Source organism: Sminthopsis crassicaudata, chromosome 2, assembly GCF_048593235.1.
Source record: "Sminthopsis crassicaudata isolate SCR6 chromosome 2, ASM4859323v1, whole genome shotgun sequence".
NCBI lineage: Eukaryota > Metazoa > Chordata > Mammalia > Dasyuromorphia > Dasyuridae > Sminthopsis > Sminthopsis crassicaudata.
The window spans coordinates 567624510-567631845 of record NC_133618.1 but is presented as its reverse complement, the minus strand read 5'-3'; positions in this window follow the sequence as shown (position 1 = coordinate 567631845).

Genomic DNA, 7336 nt, shown 5'->3' with positions numbered 1-7336 from the left:
GAATTCCATGTTCTCAGAGTAAGCAGCTCCTAGTGTCATTACAGAGAAAAATAATTTGAAATTCATTAAGATATTTTAAACAGTGAAATGAATTAAATGTAAGTGCTTACTAAAGCAAATTTAGTTGTAATGGTTTTCATTAATTTTTAACAAATAATATTATTTTTTAGAAATAGAAGATATATGTTAATTAATTATTCATCTTGCATGCTCATTTTTCTTCTCTCTTTATGGTCTTGCGATGAACACTTTAATAATATAAAAAAATGAAAGTTTCTTTATCGTAACCGACAGGAAATAACTGGTCACTGATGTACAGATAATTTTCCTCTAACCTGTTAGAACAAAGATCAAACAAATCAACTAAGAAACTCTAACATGCAATAAAAATAGTTCTAATTTGACCTCTTAACACAAGCTATTGATGCAGAAAAATGAGAAATGGTAAAAGAAATACCTATCAACACAGGTTATCACCATGTCTAAAGGAAGCAAAATTTATGTATAAAACAATTGCCACAACCAGGCCAGAACGCCCAAAAACTTTGTCTCAGACAACAAAAATTTCTCCAGATTGCACTCCAAAAAACTTTTTATTCCAGAAGCTCACTCCAGTCCTGAAATTTGCATATTGGAAATACCCACTTCCCCCTTTGCCCTGTCACTAAATGAATGATTCCTCCCAGAACCTCCATTTAAAGGTGTCCAGGCTAGTTATATCTCATTTCTCTCTCAGACTTGAGACTTTCCTTACCATGTCTCCACATCCATTAGAATACGTGCTCCTTGGGGTGTAGCAATTTGCTTTCTTTTTGCTTGTACTTGTATCCCTAGTGCTTAGCAAAGGGTCTAGCATATAATAAGTGCTTAATAAATATTTGTTGACTGATTGACTTGATACCTTTGCCAAATAGAGTGATGTGGAGCCAAGAACAATACAAATTTAAAATAAAAATTCATTTGCAAAATCTTATAGAAGAGGATAATGAAAGATTATGAGCAAGCCTTCTCATAAGCAGAAAATAAAAGATGAAGAAAATAGGATTTTATAGAAAGCTTAGTGAGAGATTCAGCTGAGCAACATCATCCTGAGAGCATTTAAGGATAAAACTAACCCAAAAACAAACAGATTAAAAATAAAAAATAAAAAAAAAAAGCCTGTAAAGATTTATATAACAAAACATTTTCTCTTGCAATGACAACATAACCATAACATCTGTAATTTACATCATAGTCAACAAAACTTTCTATATATCAGGCATTGTGTTAAGCACTGAAGATATAAAGAAAGCAGACAGTGCCTGTCTTCAAGGTCTTATAGTCTAATGGAGAGAGACAACATGCAGCAAATGACCAAATACAAATAAAATAAATTAGATAATATGCACATATACACATATGTGACATAGATATATATGTGTACATATGTACATATACATATATGTGTATGTGTACATGTAAACATGTATTTGTGTATGAAAGAAGTAATTAGCATCAAAGGTAATCTTGAAAAAGATGAAATTTACCTGAGACCTGAAAGAAGAAAGGGAAAATAAGAGTGGGAGATGGGGAGGTAGAAAAATTCAAGCATAAGGGATAGCCAATGAAATCAAGTCTGGAGATGAAAGGTCTAATGCAAGGGACAGCAAGATCAACTGTCACCAAATCATAAAGTTCATGGAGGTGAATAAAGTGTACAAAGATTTTAAAAGTAGGAAGTATCTAAGGAATGAAGGGCTTTAGAAGCCAACAAAAGGATTTTGCATTTTGTCCTGAAGGTATTTTATTGAATTAGAAAGTGACTAGGTAAGATCTCTGCTTTAGAACAATTACTTTGATAGAGACATGTGATTTCACCAGTATGTACATGTGCTTGAATAACACAGTGAAGTGGATTAGGGAGAGACAAAGTAAGGCAAGCGACCAAATTCAGTTGTGATTCAGTCATTTTTCATTAGTATCTCCATGACCCCATTTGGGGTTTCTTGGTGAAGACACTGAAGTGATTTGCCATTTCCATCTCCAGCTCATTTTACATAAGAGGAAACTGAGCCAAACAGTGTTAAGTGACTTACCCAAGTTCAAATAGCTAGTAAGTGTCTAAAGAAGTACATTACTCTTGAGTTCTAACCACCATACTAACTAGCTAGCTTGAGTGATAAATTTTGTCTATCTTATCTTGGAAGTATCTTCAAATTGGTAAGACTTAACAAAATTCTTATTCTACCTAGCTTTTGAAATCACAGGGCTATTTTCATATCATATCATAGTAGGATTTTCTGGATGCATATATTGTAATTCTATTTACATATTGTCTAAGAGGCATATAGCAGTGCAGTGCCTAATGCACCCCTCAGATTCCCCCTAAAACAACGTTGGTGGCTTCCACATAAACTCTAAAATGACACTTGAGGCTCTCTATAATCTGGCTCCAGCCTATTTTTGCAGCCTTGCTTTATACTTCTCTTCGTGAATAATGTGTTCCATCTAAATTAATTTGCTCAGAATCCCTCTCTCATAGGCTGTTCTTTCTAGTCATCATGCTCATACCATCCCCCACTCCTGGAATGGACTTTCTTTCCATTTGTCACTTGTATATAGCCATGTCCTGTTATAATCATTCCTCTTTTTTAAGTCCAAGTTCAGGTGTCACTTCCCCCATGAAACTTCTTTTCCAACAAACTGGAAGTGATTTCTCTACCATACTATTCATGCAGCATTTTCTCTGTAATCTCTTACACACTTGTTTCCCAATTTATATTACAGTGGCATGTATACATATCTTTCTACCAAATTTTAAACTCCTTGGGGATTGTGGTTATGTTTTACTTTATCTTTGACTCCCCAGCCCATACCCCAGTATGGTGTCTTGCACAAAGGTGTGTTGAATTGAATTGAATCAGAATTGATTCCATAAAATAAGAGAATCTAAAAGTCAGATAACTTTGGAGTCTAACTCCTATATGTAGGAATCTTGGGATTGTTTATTCTGTGAAAAAAATGTAATTTACATTATATACATAACATATTTTTAATTTAAAATGTCAAATGTATTTTACAAGATAGACAATTTTTCTTATAGAGAATAATTAATAATAATCAGTATTGTGCCTGATACTTAAACCCTTAGCTCATTTGGGAAGAAGTATTTTTTTCATTTTTCAGGGTCAAAATTTTAGGAATCAATTATAGAGAGATGATAGTTGAAGTTCATGAAGAGGAACAAACATTCCAAGAGAGAAAATGTAGAAAGAAAAGAAAAGAGAAGAAAATAAAATCTTAGCGAAAATCCTTATAGAGAATGCATTTAACCTCTGTCTGCTTCAGTTTCCTTATCTTTAAAAATAGGGATGATAATAATAGCATCTACTACCCAGTTGTAAGGATTAAACACTGATAAAGTGCTTTACAAATTGTACTTATACAATTTGGCTTGCACAAAAGACTCAGTGAAATTTCTACATTCTCACAAGAGCCTCTAGATTAATTTTTATCTCAATTTCTTCAGGATACAGAGTGATTTATGTTTCCTGACCAGTTAGAGCTTAGAGCCTGAGTTTTTAAAAACAAATTTCTATGCACAAAGCTTGAAGTAGATCTAGTAAACTGGATCAAATCTCATTCTATGTGCCAGTCATTAAACATTTGCTATGTACCTACTGTGTACTGTTCCTACAAATACTTATAATCCACTTCTTTCATGCTACTTCGGCTCATTTGAAAATCAGAGTGTTAGGACACTGGTTACATGACAGTTGTGATTATTTAGACTTGATGATGTTGTAGGGATGACCAAAGAAAAGGTAAGCATGGTTTCAACCTTGCAGAAACTTTCAGGTACATGTGATTTCACCAATCTGTATATGCCCTTGAATAACACACATTGTAGCCCATCCTATACATCTCTTGTTCACATGCTCCAATATATCCTTGACAATGCATGTTTATCAATGAAGCACATGGACTGTCCAGTCTTTGTCCTGGTTTATCTACTTTTCTGATTATGCATTACTCTGTTAACATACTTTATGAAACTTCTAGAAAATTCTTCATTTATAATGTATATTAGTCTGTTCATACTCACAATGTGTCTCTTTAAGTGATGCTCGGCTTCAATTCTTTGGAGATTGTGGTATTCCATGATTCACCAGAAAAAGAACATTCACATTAGAAATAAATAAAACAAACAGGGGTGAGCTTGGAATCATTAAATAGATTGCCAACTTTCTCAAATTGTAATCCAGGCTATAATTCTCCTGCTCAACTCTGGACTCAGCTCAGAGTCCATTTACAGGCTTTTTCTCAGATAAATGAACTAAAAGAAAAGAGCTCTACAGATTGTCTGTCCAAATGCATATTGTATTCTAAACAATAGATATTCTTTAATCATTTGTTTTTTCTTGTATGGATAGTGGATAGATAGGTCACATTTTTAAATGGGATTATGCTTATAATTCATGAGGCTCTACAATGTTCCAAGGCTTGCTATAATCAGCACAATACTATTGAAAACAAAAATACTTCACTATTTAAATTTCTCTTTCTAAGACTCAGTATTAGACATACTCCATGTTAGTAGCAAATGCCCTTTTTGTGAGCTCATGTTTTTCTGTTGTTTTCTTTGATATTCATATCAGAGTGCCACTAAACAAAGTTATCTCTGGTTTTTGTTGTTGTTGTTGTTGTTTTGCTGAGGCAATTGGAGTTAAGTGACTTGCCCAGAGTCACGCAGATAAGAAGTGTTAAGTGTCTGAAGTCGCATTTGAACTCAGGTCTTCCTGATTTTAGGGCTCTATCTACTGCACCATCTAGCTGCCCCTCTGTTGTTATTTTTCAAGAATCTTAAATGATTATAACTTTTGAATGAAACACCTTGTTGAGTAAGAGCTTTAAATGAGCATTTCCTTCTGCTGAATCAAAGGTTTTAGAATTTTGTGTTTCTAAATTTAACAAATATAACAAAAAGAGAATATTTCTACATGAAAATTGGAAAAGAAAAAAAAAGGATTATATGTGAAACTATTTTATACAATTTTTCTTTTAAAAGTTAAATTCAATGTTATTTTCAAAGCTGTCCTGCTTCTGTTGCTCTTTTATACATTTTAAAATGTCAATGACCACCTTTTATTTTTTTTTCCCCCTTTTATAATGCTTTTAAAATAGTCAGTAAATAAGCACAGTGGGATTTTTGTAATCCCTACATTTCCCAACTAATTTCTGATTTTATGTCTAACAGACATAAAAATGTCTATTACAATATGGTACTTGTGAAAGCTTGATATTTCCATGGTGAAGGACAAGCTTGATGTGTATGTAGACTACCTTCATGAAATTGGAGAAAGTTAGGAAATTTATAGTACAAGTCAATAGTTTATTGATAGTCTCATACAAAACAGACAATTTAAAGAAATACCTCCTTTATAAAGCATATTGGGCATTTTAAGGAAGTCCCCCCCTTTTTTTTTTTACAAAAAATAAAATATAAAACTATACTTTGAAAATCTTATATGGGTGTATCTGGAAAATCACGGACAGAGCTGACAAGCAAATAACAGCTATTAAGAAAAAGAATCACACAGGATAATGATTTAATTCATGCTTTTTTTGTTGTTGTTCAGTTGTTTCAGATTCTTTGTGATCCCATTTGAGATTTTCTTGGCAAAGATGCTGGAGAAAAGCTTGCCATTTCTTTTTCTGAGGCTAGATTTGAACTCAGGATGATGAGTCTTCCTGACTTGACTCTGTCACTCTATCTACTTTTCCCATCTGACAGGAGTGATAAGCAAGCAAAGAGGATAATAATCTCTCCTTTCTTAATTCTAAGGAATGATAGCCTTTGCTATCTATCCACTCTGCAAGCTAGACATTTCTATTCACCCTACAGTGGAACTCTTTTCTAAGTATTGTTTTCTCTAATTACAATATGAAGTCTTTGAAAGAAAGAACTGTTTTTTTATTTTCTATTTTTATTCCCAGCACTTAGCTTAGCACAAAGGAAGCACTCAATACAGGGCTTTAAGCCATTTAAGCCATTCTAAGGCTCCCAGGTTTGGAAAAGTTAATGAGTTTAATTTGTATGGTTAAGAAATTCACCCCAAATTGATATATGGTAAGAGTTCAAAAATTGAGCAAGAATTGGAAATGCTTATTTTTAATTACAAAAATCAATTTAAAAAAAGATCTTGAAGAAAAATGAAGTGAGGATCATTAGAATCAGCCAGGGGTCTGTGCCATGCCATGTGCCATCAGGAAGAACTAAGTGGCCTCAGAAATGTCCTAGCCATATCACCCTGAGCAAGTCATTTTCAGCCTCTGAGTTTCCTCAGTTGTAAAATGGAGATGATAATATCATCTACTTGACAGGATTGTTGTGAAGATCACATAAGAAGCACTTAGCACACTTAGCCTGGCAAATGGTAGGTGCTTAATAAATGCTTCTTTTCTTGGTGAAGCAAAGTCAACAAGAGAGATTATGGAAGAAGTGAGAGGATTGAAAATACAACTGGAGGGTTTACTTTAGCAAGGAAAACCATTTCAGACTGAAGGGAAGAATAGAACCCTGCACACCAGCATTCAGGGAGTAAGAAAAGTAAAAGGAGTTAAGTTTTTTTAGATGACCTTAATTTCACTAGTAAAGGAGAGTAGCCATCTATGAGATACAGAAGCAGAGAGGAATGGATTCGGGTTCCAAGTCAGAATATAGCTTGAAGCAGCCGACAGGTAAACAGAAGTCCACTTGAAGAGAGAAAAAAATGGAATGTGGATGAGTAGAGACATACCACATTGTAAAATAATTCAAATGGTTTGCATTTTTAACATCCCAATTCAGTCAGAATGAACAACACTTACTTGAAGTATTCTCATAAGATAAGTCTTTCTGAATTCATCTAAGGTCATAAGCTGAAAACTGGTTCAGTCCAACAGAAAGAAATTTTTTTTTAAAAAATCAATAAACAAATAGTAGGAAAGAAAACAATAAAACCCTTTATTCACATGAACTTTATATATTCTTCTCACAATTTTTATTCTTTTCCTAAATTTTTGAACCTTTTTAATTTTCTGTATTACTCATATACTGAATTCCTTTAATTTAAATGAGTAAACTGGATTTACATAAGCGCAACTTAGTTGCAGGTTTTTCAAGTATCCCCCTTATATATTTGACATCTCTTCTCCTGGTTCCAAGCCATAGTGATTCAGGTATAAAGCCTCTGGAACACTTTAGGGCTTGCAAGTTAAAACAGTTTAGACCTCAAGAGAATCTAGGCCTTTCCTCTACAGAATTCATTCCAATCAATAATCTGGACAAGAACAAGTTGATAGTCTCTCACTAGAC